Here is a 15,666-nt window from a genome sequence, read left to right on the forward strand (position 1 = left end):
ATATGACCCTAAGGGTCCCTTTCTTCATACAAGCTTGCCTAGGGCGATCGGTCAAAACTTGTCTTACTATTCGATTGGTCTTCGCACTTTCACCCTAGGCAGTTTGCCTAGGTGTAGCTTCTTGAGGAGGTCAAAACCCAAAATAAGGAGGTTCAGCCGACCCAAAAACCTCCCCTGTCTGAACTACACTAACCCGATTTTTCAGGGTCCTCAGCGCCATACAACTTTGCCTAGGTCACATGTACTCTTGACTTAGGCCATCTGACTTGGTCCGTGTTTCTTCTTAGGGTTCACCTAGGTACTTTGCCTTGCTTGATGTGGTAACTTTTTAGTGTAGTTCAGACATCCCAATTTTGGGACTTAGCCGATTTTTCATGGATTTTCCATATGACCCATAGGGTCCCTTTCTTCATACAAGCTTGCCTAGGGCGATCGGTCAAAACTTGTCTTACTATTCGATTGGTCTTCGCACTTTCACCCTAGGCAGTTTGCCTAGGTGTAGCTTCTTGAGGAGGTCAAAACCCAAAATAAGGAGGTTCAGCCGACCCAAAAACCTCCCCTGTCTGAACTACACTAACCCGATTTTTCAGGGTCCTCAGCGCCATACAACTTTGCCTAGGTCACTTGTACTCTTGACTTAGGCCATCTGACTTGGTCCGTGTTTCTTCTTAGGGTTCACCTAGGTACTTTGCCTTGCTTGATGTGGTAACTTTTTAGTGTAGTTCAGACATCCCAATTTTGGGACTTAGCCGATTTTTCATGTATTTCCATATGACCCATAGGGTCCCTTTCTTCATACAAGCTTGCCTAGGGCGATCGGTCAAAACTTGTCTTACTATTCGATTGGTCTTCGCACTTTCACCCTAGGCAGTTTGCCTAGGTGTAGCTTCTTGAGGAGGTCAAAACCCAAAATAAGGAGGTCCAGCCGACCCTGAAACCTCCCCTGTCTTAACTACACTAACCCGATTTTTCAGGGTCCTCAGCGCCATACAACTTTGCCTAGGTCACTTATACTCTTGACTTAGGCCATCTGACTTGGTCCGTGTTTCTTCCTAGGGTTCACCTAGGTACTTTGCCTTGCTTGATGTGGTAACTTTATAGTGTAGTTCTGACATCCCAATTTTGGGACTTAGCCGATTTTTCATGAATTTCCATATGACCCTAAGGGTCCCTTTCTTCATACAAGCTTGCCTAGGGCGATCGGTCAAAACTTGTCTTACTATTCGATTGGTCTTCGCACTTTCACCCTAGGCAGTTTGCCTAGGTGTAGCTTCTTGAGGAGGTCAAAACCCAAAATAAGGAGGTTCAGCCGACCCAAAAACCTCCCCTGTCTGAACTACACTAACCCGATTTTTCAGGGTCCTCAGCGCCATACAACTTTGCCTAGGTCACTTGTACTCTTGACTTAGGCCATCTGACTTGGTCCGTGTTTCTTCTTAGGGTTCACCTAGGTACTTTGCCTTGCTTGATGTGGTAACTTTTTAGTGTAGTTCAGACATCCCAATTTTGGGACTTAGCCGATTTTTCATGTATTTCCATATGACCCATAGGGTCCCTTTCTTCATACAAGCTTGCCTAGGGCGATCGGTCAAAACTTGTCTTACTATTCGATTGGTCTTCGCACTTTCACCCTAGGCAGTTTGCCTAGGTGTAGCTTCTTGAGGAGGTCAAAACCCAAAATAAGGAGGTCCAGCCGACCCTGAAACCTCCCCTGTCTTAACTACACTAACCCGATTTTTCAGGGTCCTCAGCGCCATACAACTTTGCCTAGGTCACTTATACTCTTGACTTAGGCCATCTGACTTGGTCCGTGTTTCTTCCTAGGGTTCACCTAGGTACTTTGCCTTGCTTGATGTGGTAACTTTATAGTGTAGTTCTGACATCCCAATTTTGGGACTTAGCCGATTTTTCATGAATTTCCATATGACCCTAAGGGTCCCTTTCTTCATACAAGCTTGCCTAGGGCGATCGGTCAAAACTTGTCTTACTATTCGATTGGTCTTCGCACTTTCACCCTAGGCAGTTTGCCTAGGTGTAGCTTCTTGAGGAGGTCAAAACCCAAAATAAGGAGGTTCAGCCGACCCAAAAACCTCCCCTGTCTGAACTACACTAACCCGATTTTTCAGGGTCCTCAGCGCCATACAACTTTGCCTAGGTCACATGTACTCTTGACTTAGGCCATCTGACTTGGTCCGTGTTTCTTCTTAGGGTTCACCTAGGTACTTTGCCTTGCTTGATGTGGTAACTTTTTAGTGTAGTTCAGACATCCCAATTTTGGGACTTAGCCGATTTTTCATGGATTTTCCATTTGACCCATAGGGTCCCTTTCTTCATACAAGCTTGCCTAGGGCGATCGGTCAAAACTTGTCTTACTATTCGATTGGTCTTCGCACTTTCACCCTAGGCAGTTTGCCTAGGTGTAGCTTCTTGAGGAGGTCAAAACCCAAAATAAGGAGGTTCAGCCGACCCAAAAACCTCCCCTGTCTGAACTACACTAACCCGATTTTTCAGGGTCCTCAGCGCCATACAACTTTGCCTAGGTCACTTGTACTCTTGACTTAGGCCATCTGACTTGGTCCGTGTTTCTTCTTAGGGTTCACCTAGGTACTTTGCCTTGCTTGATGTGGTAACTTTTTAGTGTAGTTCAGACATCCCAATTTTGGGACTTAGCCGATTTTTCATGTATTTCCATATGACCCATAGGGTCCCTTTCTTCATACAAGCTTGCCTAGGGCGATCGGTCAAAACTTGTCTTACTATTCGATTGGTCTTCGCACTTTCACCCTAGGCAGTTTGCCTAGGTGTAGCTTCTTGAGGAGGTCAAAACCCAAAATAAGGAGGTTCAGCCGACCCAAAAACCTCCCCTGTCTAAACTACACTAACCAGATTTTTCAGGGTCCTCACCGTCATACAACTTTGCCTAGGTCACTTGCACTCTTGACTTAGGCCATCTGACTTGGTCCGTGTTTCTTCCTAGGGTTCACCTAGGTACTTTGCCTTGCTTGATGTGGTAACTTTTTAGTGTAGTTCTGACATCCCAATTTTGGGACTTAGCCGATTTTTCATGTATTTCCATATGACCCTTAGGGTCCCTTTCTTCATACAAGCTTGCCTAGGGCGATCGGTCAAAACTTGTCTTACTATTCGATTGGTCTTCGCACTTTCACCCTAGGCAGTTTGCCTAGGTGTAGCTTCTTGATGAGGCCAAAACCCAAAATAAGGGGGTTCGGCCGACCCAAAAACCTACCCTGTCTAAACTACACTAACCAGATTTTTCAGGGTCCTCAGCGCCATACAACTTTGCCTAGGTCACTTGTTCTCTTGACTTAGGCCATCTGACTTGGTCCGTGTTTCTTCCTAGGGTTCACCTAGGTACTTTGCCTTGCTTGGTGTGGTAACTTTTTAGTGTTGTTCTGACATCCTCATTTTGGGACTTAGCCGATTTTTCGTAAAATGCCATATGACCCATATGGGTCCTTTCCTTCATATAAGTTTGCCTTGCTTGGTGTGGTAACATTTGAGTGTAGTTCTGACATCCCCATTTTGGGACTTAGCCGATTTTTCGTAAAATACCATATGACCCATCAGGGTCCTTTGCTTCATATAAGTTTGCCTTGCTTGGTGTGGTAACATTTGAGTGTAGTTCTGACATCCCCATTTTGGGACTTAGCCGATTTTTCGTAAAATACCATATGACCCATCAGGGTCCTTTGCTTCATATAAGTTTGCCTTGCTTGGTGTGGTAACATTTGAGTGTAGTTCTGACATCCCCATTTTGGGACTTAGCCGATTTTTCGTAAAATACCATATGACCCATCAGGGTCCTTGCCTTCATATAAGTTTGCCTTGCTTGGTGTGGTAACATTTGAGTGTAGTTCTGACATCCCCATTTTGGGACTTAGCCGATTTTTCGTAAAATACCATATGACCCATCAGGGTCCTTTGCTTCATATAAGTTTGCCTTGCTTGGTGTGGTAACATTTGAGTGTAGTTCTGACATCCCCATTTTGGGACTTAGCCGATTTTTCGTAAAATACCATATGACCCATCAGGGTCCTTTGCTTCATATAAGTTTGCCTTGCTTGGTGTGGTAACATTTGAGTGTAGTTCTGACATCCCCATTTTGGGACTTAGCCGATTTTTCGATCAATACCATATGACCCATCAGGGTCCTTTGCTTCATATAAGTTTGCCTTGCTTGGTGTGGTAACATTTGAGTGTAGTTCTGACATCATCATTTTGGGACTTAGCCGATTTTTCGTAAAATACCATATGACCCATCAGGGTCCTTTGCTTCATATAAGTTTGCCTTGCTTGGTGTGGTAACATTTGAGTGTAGTTCTGACATCCCCATTTTGGGACTTAGCCGATTTTTCGTAAAATACCATATGACCCATCAGGGTCCTTTGCTTCATATAAGTTTGCCTTGCTTGGTGTGGTAACATTTGAGTGTAGTTCTGACATCCCCATTTTGGGACTTAGCCGATTTTTCGTAAAATACCATATGACCCATCAGGGTCCTTTGCTTCATATAAGTTTGCCTTGCTTGGTGTGGTAACATTTGAGTGTAGTTCTGACATCCCCATTTTGGGACTTAGCCGATTTTTCGTAAAATACCATATGACCCATCAGGGTCCTTGCCTTCATATAAGTTTGCCTTGCTTGGTGTGGTAACATTTGAGTGTAGTTCTGACATCCCCATTTTGGGACTTAGCCGATTTTTCGTAAAATACCATATGACCCATCAGGGTCCTTTGCTTCATATAAGTTTGCCTTGCTTGGTGTGGTAACATTTGAGTGTAGTTCTGACATCCCCATTTTGGGACTTAGCCGATTTTTCGTAAAATACCATATGACCCATCAGGGTCCTTTGCTTCATATAAGTTTGCCTTGCTTGGTGTGGTAACATTTGAGTGTAGTTCTGACATCCCCATTTTGGGACTTAGCCGATTTTTCGATCAATACCATATGACCCATCAGGGTCCTTTGCTTCATATAAGTTTGCCTTGCTTGGTGTGGTAACATTTGAGTGTAGTTCTGACATCATCATTTTGGGACTTAGCCGATTTTTCGTAAAATACCATATGACCCATCAGGGTCCTTTGCTTCATATAAGTTTGCCTTGCTTGGTGTGGTAACATTTGAGTGTAGTTCTGACATCCCCATTTTGGGACTTAGCCGATTTTTCGTAAAATACCATATGACCCATCAGGGTCCTTTGCTTCATATAAGTTTGCCTTGCTTGGTGTGGTAACATTTGAGTGTAGTTCTGACATCCCCATTTTGGGACTTAGCCGATTTTTCGTAAAATACCATATGACCCATCAGGGTCCTTTGCTTCATATAAGTTTGCCTTGCTTGGTGTGGTAACACATGAGTGTAGTTCTGACATCCCCATTTTGGGACTTAGCCGATTTTTCGTAAAATACCATATGACCCATCAGGGTCCTTTGCTTCATATAAGTTTGCCTTGCTTGGTGTGGTAACATTTGAGTGTAGTTCTGACATCCCCATTTTGGGACTTAGCCGATTTTTCGATCAATACCATATGACCCATCAGGGTCCTTTGCTTCATATAAGTTTGCCTTGCTTGATGTGGTAACACATGAGTGTAGTTCTGACATCCCCATTTTGGGACTTAGCCGATTTTTCGATCCATACCATATGACCCATCAGGGTCCTTTGCTTCATATAAGTTTGCCTTGCTTGGTGTGGTAACACATGAGTGTAGTTCTGACATCCCCATTTTGGGACTTAGCCGATTTTTCGTAAAATACCATATGACCCATCAGGGTCCTTTGCTTCATATAAGTTTGCCTTGCTTGGTGTGGTAACACATGAGTGTAGTTCTGACATCCCCATTTTGGGACTTAGCCGATTTTTCGTAAAATACCATATGACCCATCAGGGTCCTTTGCTTCATATAAGTTTGCCTTGCTTGGTGTGGTTACATTTGAGTGTAGTTCTGACATCCCCATTTTGGGACTTAGCCGATTTTTCGTAAAATACCATATGACCCATCAGGGTCCTTTGCTTCATATAAGTTTGCCTTGCTTGGTGTGGTAACACATGAGTGTAGTTCTGACATCCCCATTTTGGGACTTAGCCGATTTTTCGTAAAATACCATATGACCCATCAGGGTCCTTTGCTTCATATAAGTTTGCCTTGCTTGGTGTGGTAACATTTGAGTGTAGTTCTGACATCCCCATTTTGGGACTTAGCCGATTTTTCGTAAAATACCATATGACCCGTCAGGGTCCTTTCCTTCATATAAGTTTGCCTTGCTTGGTGTGGTAACATTTGAGTGTAGTTCTGACATCATCATTTTGGGACTTAGCCGATTTTTCGTAAAATACCATATGACCCATCAGGGTCCTTTGCTTCATATAAGTTTGCCTTGCTTGGTGTGGTAACACATGAGTGTAGTTCTGACATCGTCATTTTGGGACTTAGCCGATTTTTCGTAAAATACCATATGACCCATCAGGGTCTTTTGCTTCATATAAGTTTGCCTTGCTTGGTGTGGTAACACATGAGTGTAGTTCTGACATCATCATTTTGGGACTTAGCCGATTTTTCGATCAATTCCATATGACCCATCAGGGTCCTTTTTCTTCATATAAGTTTCCCAAGACTTAGTGTTTTTTACCTTTGGACACCAATATCACCCTTACGGGTATCTTTGATCTTCGCACCATGTATTGACCAAATGTAGGTCTTGCTATGCCAAACTTATAATTGTTCTACACCAAGTCTCTATCTTGAACCATTAAGGCTCTAACTTGCACCAATTGCTTGGTACTCTTGGTCCGTGTTTCATCGCATACTGACTTCTTGACTTAGTGCTTTTTACCTTTGGACACCAATATCACCCTTACGGGTTTCTTTGATCTTCTCACTTTGTATTGACCAAATGTAGGTCTTGCCATGCCAAACATATAATTGTTCTACACCAAGTCTCTATCTCGTACCGCCAGCTCGGTACATTCGATCAACCTGCCCTTAAGGCACCCGGGACTTAGCCATTTTTTCACATTTTTCATGATTTTGAGGCAACTTTTCTCGACTTTGTCACCTTATATCACCAAGATCCTTTCCCTTTAGCGCTTCACTCTGTTCGTATGATATTTAGCGCTGACTATCACCTTTCTATCGCTGAGCTCAACTTCTTATTCGGTGCCATAGAGCCAGAGATATTTGGTGTATGCTGTTATAAGGGAAGTTTGTCACTTTTTCAAAGGCCCACTTTGGGACGCCCATATCTCACCTTCAGGTATCTTCGATCTTCTTGTCGTCTATGGACGAAACTTAGGTCTTGTCTTGGCCAACTTATAAATGTTCTACGGCCAAGCCGTATCTCTTACCGCCAGCCCGGTATTTTTGGACTTAGCCGGATTTTCGCCTCTCGTGGTAACAATTTCTGTCTTTGACTCACAATAACACCCGAACGGTCACATGCTAGCGCTTTGCTTGGTAGGAATTATAGTTAGCGCTACCTTTTCTCTTTCCATCGATACCTTGTCCGTTCCATTCCATGCCATACAGCCGAAGTTATGATGTTTCCCGTTTTCCATATCATGTGGAGCTTATGCTCTGGGAAAACCATCTAACACCTGTACCACCCTTTTGGGTACCACCGATCTCGACACTATGTTCGGGCCAAATATAGGTTATAACATGCCGAACTTATAATTGTTCTACACCAAGTCTCTATCTCTTACCGCCTGCTCGGTATTTTACTCGTAAGTCCAAATTTCACAACTTGTACTTTTTGGCCCAATGTACTCGAGTTTCAATTTTGGTAACATTTTTCGACTTTGTCGCTTAATAACTTCCAAATCATGCTAGTTAGCGCTTTGCTTTCTTCTAGTCGTATCTAGCGCTGGGTGTTACCTTTCCAAAACACATCCTAGCTTTACAATCCATGCCATACAGCCGGAGCTACATGGTGCACAAGTCAAATCCATTTTAGCCATGTTTCATTTTTGCCAATTTTTGACCACTCGTATCACCCTTCCAGAGTGGTCCGATCTCCTCGCTTTCTATGGACGACTTTTAGGTCTCGTAGAGGCAAACTTATAAGTATTCTACGTCAACCCGCTATCTCTTACCGCCTGCTCGGTATTCTTGGTCTTGTCCGATTTTTGGCCATTTTGGTATTATTTTTCGACTTTGTCGCTTAATAACTCAGTTTTGCTCAACACTTAGCGCTTCGGTTGTTTGGGATTATAGTTAGCGCTCGGTTCAACCTTTCCAACACTGACCTTAGCTTGTCAATCCGTTCCATACAGCCTGAGTTATTCGCGATACCGTGTTTCAACCCATTTCTCAAGCCTCGTTTTGGTCCAACTTTGAACCAGCCATATCACCCTGATGGGTACCTCCGATCTTCTCGCTCTATATTGGCCAAAGTTAGGTCTTGTGGTAACGTACTTATGATTGTTCTACGCCGTGTTCGTAGCTCTTATCGTTCGCCCGCTATTTTCGATCATAAGGTGAATTTTCGCCTCTAAACCACCATTTTTCACCTTTGCCCTCTAATATGACCGACTTGCTCAACACCTAGCGCTTCGCTTGGTAGGACACATAGCTAGCGCTCGTTGAGACCTTTCCAACGCATATCCAAGCTTTCCGATCCGAGCCATACAGCCTGAGCTATAGGCGATACCGTTTTTCCCATTTTCTTGGTCACATGCACTTTAGGGTACCCCTTTTTGCCTTTGACCCTTAATACCTCCTCCGGGTCACTAGTAGGCGCTCAGCTTGGTAGGAAACATAGCTAGAGCAGGCCTTCACCTTTCCAAAACTGCCTCAAGTGTACCGATCCGACATCTAGAACCAAAGTTATGGTCATTCCTATCATGCTCTACTTTCATGGTCAACCTCCACCAAGCACACCTAGGTTGGACCAACTTTCACCAACTCATCTCGAACCCCAAATTTGCTTCGACCTACTAGGTTTCCCTAGTAAAGTGGTCAAAACATCCATTACAACACGACTGGTCTTTCTGGTGGTCGACCTAGGCGACTTTGTTCGACGACCACCACCCCATGGAACTAAAAGACGTCCCTTGATACGGACCACCGATACATTTTCCGGCCTGTCTAAACTACACTCATCGAAATTTTTTTGGGTCCCCACCGTCATACAAGTTTGCCTAGGTCAAGTTTTTCTTCCGGATCGGCCGCGGACCTCACTTTTCATTATCTAGGGAGGCCATAGGGCCCCAAAAGGGGTTTTTTAAAATTTTCGACACTTTCGACTTTGGTCGGATTTTTTCCGATTTTGGTCCGACCTAGGGACTTGGTGGTCCAAGGAGCCTCGGGACCAAACTTTTTTCTCAGGGGTCCCTACCTCCATACAACTTTGCCTAGGTCAATTTTTTGTTCCAAATCGACCGCGGATTTCACTTTTCAATATCTGGGGCTCGTGTAGAGTCCGAATATGAGGTTTTCTCATTTTTCGACATTTTCGACTTTTTTCGACTTTTTTCGGGTTTTTCGACCTAGGGGTCCGCCGAACAAATTTTGGGTCAAAAATTTTTATTGAACTAGTCGAAAGTACGCAAAAAGATAAGACTTTTTGCCGAAGACACCATGCCCCGGAACCGACTCCTTCCCCTTCAAAATTGGGGACAAACGTGATTTTTGAAACTTTTCCTTAGGGAGCCCAAGACTTAGAAAATTTTCAAATTCTCGATTTTTCGATTGCGAGCTAGCGCTTTGCGGTCTTCGGCAATGTTGTAGATCTCGACGAGATAAGACTTTTTGGTCAAGGGACATTTTGCCCTCCGACCCCTCCTTCCCCCCGCAAATCGCCCCCCAAAGTGCAATTTTTGCATTTTCACCTCTTTGCACGCACTGTTCGGCCCAAATGGCCACTTTCTATGGGTCTGAGCGCTTTGTGGTCTTCGGCAAACTTTTAGAGCGTACCAAGCCCTAATTATAATTCTTCTACACCACCTTCGTACCTCTTCATCCCTGGCCGCTATTCGCGTACCAAGGTAATTTTTGTTCATTTTGTCAACATTTTTCATCTTTGACTGCTTATATCGGCCTTGCCATGAACCGATAGCGCTTCGCTGTGTTCTAACGTAAGTTAGTACTGCTCAATACCTTTCCAAATCATGTCTTAGATTGTCATTTGCTTGCATACAGCCGGAGCTATGAGCGATACCGTAAAAAGTACCGAAACTTGGAAAAATCCTTTGATCGCCCATATCCCCCCTTTGGGGGCCAGATATCGAAAAAAGTTCTGATTCAAAAAGTTGCGCATTAACGTGTTCTAGTTATGCCTAGAACATTTCACTTCGCTAGCTGGCCTGCAACTTAGCCGTAATTGGGATTTTAGGGTGTTCTTGGAGGGCCCATTTCCTGCGACTTGGTATCTTTTGGGCCCAATGTTTCTCTAATATCTCCACGAGTTTTCCAGATAGCCTTTTCAAACTTTCAGGGTGCCTAGAACACCTCAAGACCTTTCCAACGCTATGCCGTTTGCCTCGCTCGGACATCTACAGCCAAAGTTATTTGAGGTACACGGTACCTTACCCTGTTTTCTCAGTACTTGGTCGAAAATTTCGATCAGCCATATGACCGACTTGGACAACCCTGAGCGGGTTGGCCCCATATAACTAAACTTTCGTCTCGTGGAGGCAAACTTATAAATATTCCACGTCAACTCGCTATCTCGTACCGCCTTGACGGTATACTTGGTCCAAGGGCCATTTCCAGCGACTTGGTCGCAATTTCGCTCTAAGTTTCGCTAATACCTTCGTCCGTGGACATGGTGATTTTTTGTTCGTATTTTTCCTTGATAGTCCCACTCAAGACTATTCCATACCAGAGCCAAGCGTCCCGCTAAGTGCCATACAGCCTGAGCAGTAATTCATGAAAGGTACCTCTACCAGTTTTTGCCATACTTGGGTACAAACTTTGTATCGCCCATATCTCCACTTTGGAGGCCAGCCAGCACCTTTGCCCCATATACTTTTTTCTTGGTCATACCATGCACTAAATATAATTGTTCTACGCCAACTTGCTATCTCTTCTCTAACTTGCCGTTATTCTTGGTCCAAGTCCCATTTCATTCGTTTTCGGACCCATTTTGCTATATGTTTCACTAATAGCTTCGGCCATGGACAAGCTGATTTTCTATTTGTATTTTTGCTTGATAGTCCCACTCAAGACCATTCCAAATCACATCGCAACTTGTCGCTCGGTGGCAAACTGACCGAGTTATAATTCATGAAAGGTACCTCTTCTTGGTACACCACATGGTCGGCCCAAACCATAAACCGACCAAACGACCGACTTGGAGCACCCTGACCGGGTTGCCCCCATATAATGAAAGTTGCGTCTTTACACGCCCAACTTATGAATATTCTACGCCAAGTCGCTATCTCTTACCGGTAAGCCGGTATTCACCTTCCAAGCGTGATTTTGGTCAAGTGCCATTTCCTGCGACTTGGTCCCCGAATTGGACCATCATCACCTAATATCTCCGTGGTCTTTCAACTCAGCCTCATGAAACTTTCAGGGTAGATAGGTCTCCCCAATACCTTTCCAACGATATGCGGTTTGCCTCGCTAGGCCATCTACAGCCGAAGTTATTCATGGTACTTGGTACCTTACCCTGTTTTTTCCATACTTGTTCATACTTGGGTACAAACTTTGAATCGCCCATATCACCACTTTGGAGGCCAGCCAGCGCCTTGGCCCCATACACATTTTTGTTGGTCATACCACGCACTAGTTATAAATGTTCTACGCAAGCTTGCTATCTCTTCTCCAACTTGCGGTTATTTTTGACTCAAGTCCCATTTCCATAGTTTTTGGTACCAATTTGCTCTATGTTTCGCTAATAGCTTCGCCCAAGGACTTTGTGATTTTTTGTTCGCATTTTTCCTAAATAGTCCCACTCAAGACTATTCCAAATCACACCTTAGCTTGTCGCTCAGTGCCATACAGCCAGAGTTTTAATTCATGAAAGGTACATAACCTTGGTACACCACGTGGTCGGTCCAAACCATCAACCAACCATATGACCGACTTCGAGTCGAGCTAGCGGCTAGGCTCAATATAATGAAATGCGTGTCTTGATGCGGGCTACTGACGGTCTGAACAATGTAGCTCGCTAGCTCGTCTCTAAACTTGTGTTTTGGTCGAATATTGGGTGTTCATGTACCACTTCGGGTAACATGGACTTTGGTGCAACTTTACCACTTGTGCACTTAATTACTTCCCGGTCATTCAAGTCTTTGCCTTCATACTTTCAGGGTAGTTAGGTCTCGTCGAGACCTTTCCATACATATGCCAAACTCATCGATCGGACATCTATAGCCCGAGTTATTCGCGGTACACCGTACCTTACCCTGTTTTTTCCTCAATTGGGTACAAACCTTGGAACACCCATATCGCCCCTTTAGAGACTAGCTGGCACGTTGGCCTCATATAATGATAAGTGCACCTCAACTAGGGCTACTGACGGTCAGAACATTTCAACTTGCTAGCTCGGGCCCACACTTGTGTTTTTCTCGAATATATGGTTCAAGTGTGCCACTTTGGGCACTTTTGGACATTTTGTCCCCACACAACTTTCTTGCCTTGGTAGATAGGGTCTTGTGTTTTTGGGCAAAAAGATGCACCAAGATATGGTCTAACTTTCGTTCTTGTACCGCAAAGCGCTACCTCCAACACCCGAGGAGATAGAAAGTGATTATGTTCGGTATATCGGTCTTCCATGGCCTACTATGGTAAGCCCCTGCAGGTATGCAACCGAAGGTGCTTGGTACATGTATTTGGTGCAAAATCGGTGCAAAGTAGGTGTTTCCTTGATCGGGCTATAACTTTCTTGGTTGATGTTGGATTGCTTTGCGGTCTTCGGGGGATAGTTAGGGAACATGTTGGCCAACATTTTCTTATTCCTCAGCCTGGCCGTACCTCCTACCGTCTAGGCGGTATTCATGCTCTAAGTTGGAACTTGTGTTCCTTCGGGCAACTTTTCTGACTTTGACGCTTAATATCTTCCGTTCATATGCAGTCTAAGCTCTGCAACTCTCAGGAAAGCTAGTACTACTCATTTCCTTTCCATATCAGTCTTTGGCTTGTCGATCCAATGTCTACAGCCTTAGTTATTCACGTTCCCTGTGAAGGTAGGTTTTTGCCCATTTTCCAGTTCATGTGGTAACATTCCCGGACTTTGCCGGCTTTCTCTTCATGTGGTAACTTGCTTGCTTGTGTGGTAACTTGGAAGTGTATGTCTGACAGACCCAATCTCGGACTTAGCCGATTTTTCTCTTCATATCATATGGATCAATCACTAGGCCATCTTGCTTGCTTGTGTGGTAACTTGAAAGTGTATGTCTGACAGACCCAATCTGGGACTTAGCCGATTTTTCTCTTCATATCATATGGATCCATCACTAGGCCATCTTGCTTGCTTGTGTGGTAACTTGGAAGTGTATTTCCGACAGACCCAATCTGGGACTTAGCCGATTTTTCTCTTCATATCATATGGATCCATCACTAGGCCATCTTGCTTGCTTGTGTGGTAACTTGGAAGTGTATTTCTGACAGACCCAATCTCGGACTTAGCCGATTTTTCTCTTCATATTATATGGATCCTGGACTTAGCCGATTTTTCTCTTCATATCATATGGATCCATCACTAGGCCATCTTGCTTGCTTGTGTGGTAACTTGGAAGTGTATTTCTGACAGACCCAATCTGGGACTTAGCCGATTTTTCTCTTCATATTATATGGATCCTGGACTTAGCCGATTTTTCTCTTCATATCATATGGATCCATCATTAGGCCATCTTGCTTGCTTGTGTGGTAACTTGATAGTGTATTTCCGACAGACCCAATCTCGGACTTAGCCGATTTTTCTCTTCATATTATATGGTTCCATCACTAGGCCATCTTGCTTGCTTGTGTGGTATCTTGAAAGTGTATGTCTGACAGACCCAATCTCGGACTTAGCCGATTTTTCTCTTCATATAATATGGATCCTGGACTTAGCCTGTTATTAGGTTATTATATATGGATCCTGGACTTAGCCGATTATTAGGTTATTATTTATGGATCCTGGACTTAGCCGATTTTTCTCTTCATATAATATGGATCCGGGACTTAGCCGATTATTAGGTTATTATATATGGATCCTGGACTTAGCCGATATTTCTCTTCATATAATATGGATCCGGGACTTAGCCAATTTTTCTCTTCATATAATATGGATCCGGGACTTAGCCGATTTTTCTCTTCATATAATATGGATCCGGGACTTAGCCAATTTTTCTCTTCATGTGGTAACGTATGCCAATCGCTCACAAGTCATGGGATAAGGGTACTTGTGTTCTTCCATCTTCTAAGTCCCGCACGGGGACATCGTGATCGCCCCAAGTCCGGAATAGCGCCAAGTCAAGCCCCACGGTGGCCGTGCAGGACCTGTTAGCGGCGGCCCCACTGACAGCACTAATCCGGACTTAGAAATTATATCTTTCTAATCGAACACCACACACGCAACACCACCATACCACCATCTCCTTGCAAGTACCTAAGTACCCGCAACTCCATGGTGAAGGCAATGTCACTCCATCACCAACCTCTTTGCATTGCAAGCACTTGCGTACCTACAACACTCCGAAGAAGGCAACGGCGCGCGATGCTCGACTCCACACACCTCACCACACCACACCACCGATGGCCAGCCAGCCAGCCAGCCCAGCTAAGGGCTAACCCACCAACCAACCACCAATGGCCTAGGCCAGCCGGATCCCACCTTCAAGTCCAAGCACAGCCAAGTGCAAGTACCGCCAAGTGTTCACCAACCAACCATCACACCAGGTCAGCCGGCCAGTACCCACCTTCAAGTGCCATTACCCTCGGGTGCAAGCCCAATCAAGTGTTAACCAACCAACCCGGCCAAGGCAGCCAACAGGCCGGCACCCTACAGCACCGACCCGCCATCACCACCTCAACCGTTGACCATGCAAGTGGCCTCGGACAACAGGTGACACCCGAAGTACATCCGAAGAACGTATATCAAGTGTTTGCTCACCAAGTCCTCAACCAACCCCAAGTACCCGGAGGTACCCAGAGTGTTGGATCCGCCAACCCGTCCCGGCACTCCAAGTCCTTGCGAACCCAAAGTGTTTGCCCGGTAGGGCCATTGTATCACAACGCTTGCGACCATGCAAGTGGCCTCGAACAAGGTGACAGGGGTATCTTCACCAAGTTCTCAACCAACCCCAAGTACCCGGAGGTACCCAGAGTGTTGGGTCCGCCAACCACTACCAGCACTCCAAGTCCTCGCGAACATAAAGTGTTTGCCCGGTAGGGCCATTAGACCACAACGCTTGCTAACCATGCAAGTGGTCTCGGACAACAGGTGACACCCGAAGTACATCCGGAGAGTGTACAACAAGTGTTTGTTCACCAAGTCCTCAACCAACCCCAAGTACCCGGAGGTACCCAGAGTGTTGGGTCCGCCAACCACTACCAGCACTCTAAGTCCTCGCGAACCCAAAGTGTTTGCCCGGTAGGGCCATTAGACCACAACGCTTGCTAACCATGCAAGTGGTCTCGGACAACAGGCGATACCCGAAGTACATCCGAAGAGTGTATATCAAGTGTTTGTTCACCAAGTCCTCAACCAACCCCAA

Source organism: Anopheles coustani (genome assembly GCF_943734705.1).
Source record: "Anopheles coustani chromosome X unlocalized genomic scaffold, idAnoCousDA_361_x.2 X_unloc_113, whole genome shotgun sequence".
Taxonomy (NCBI): Eukaryota; Metazoa; Arthropoda; class Insecta; order Diptera; family Culicidae; genus Anopheles; species Anopheles coustani.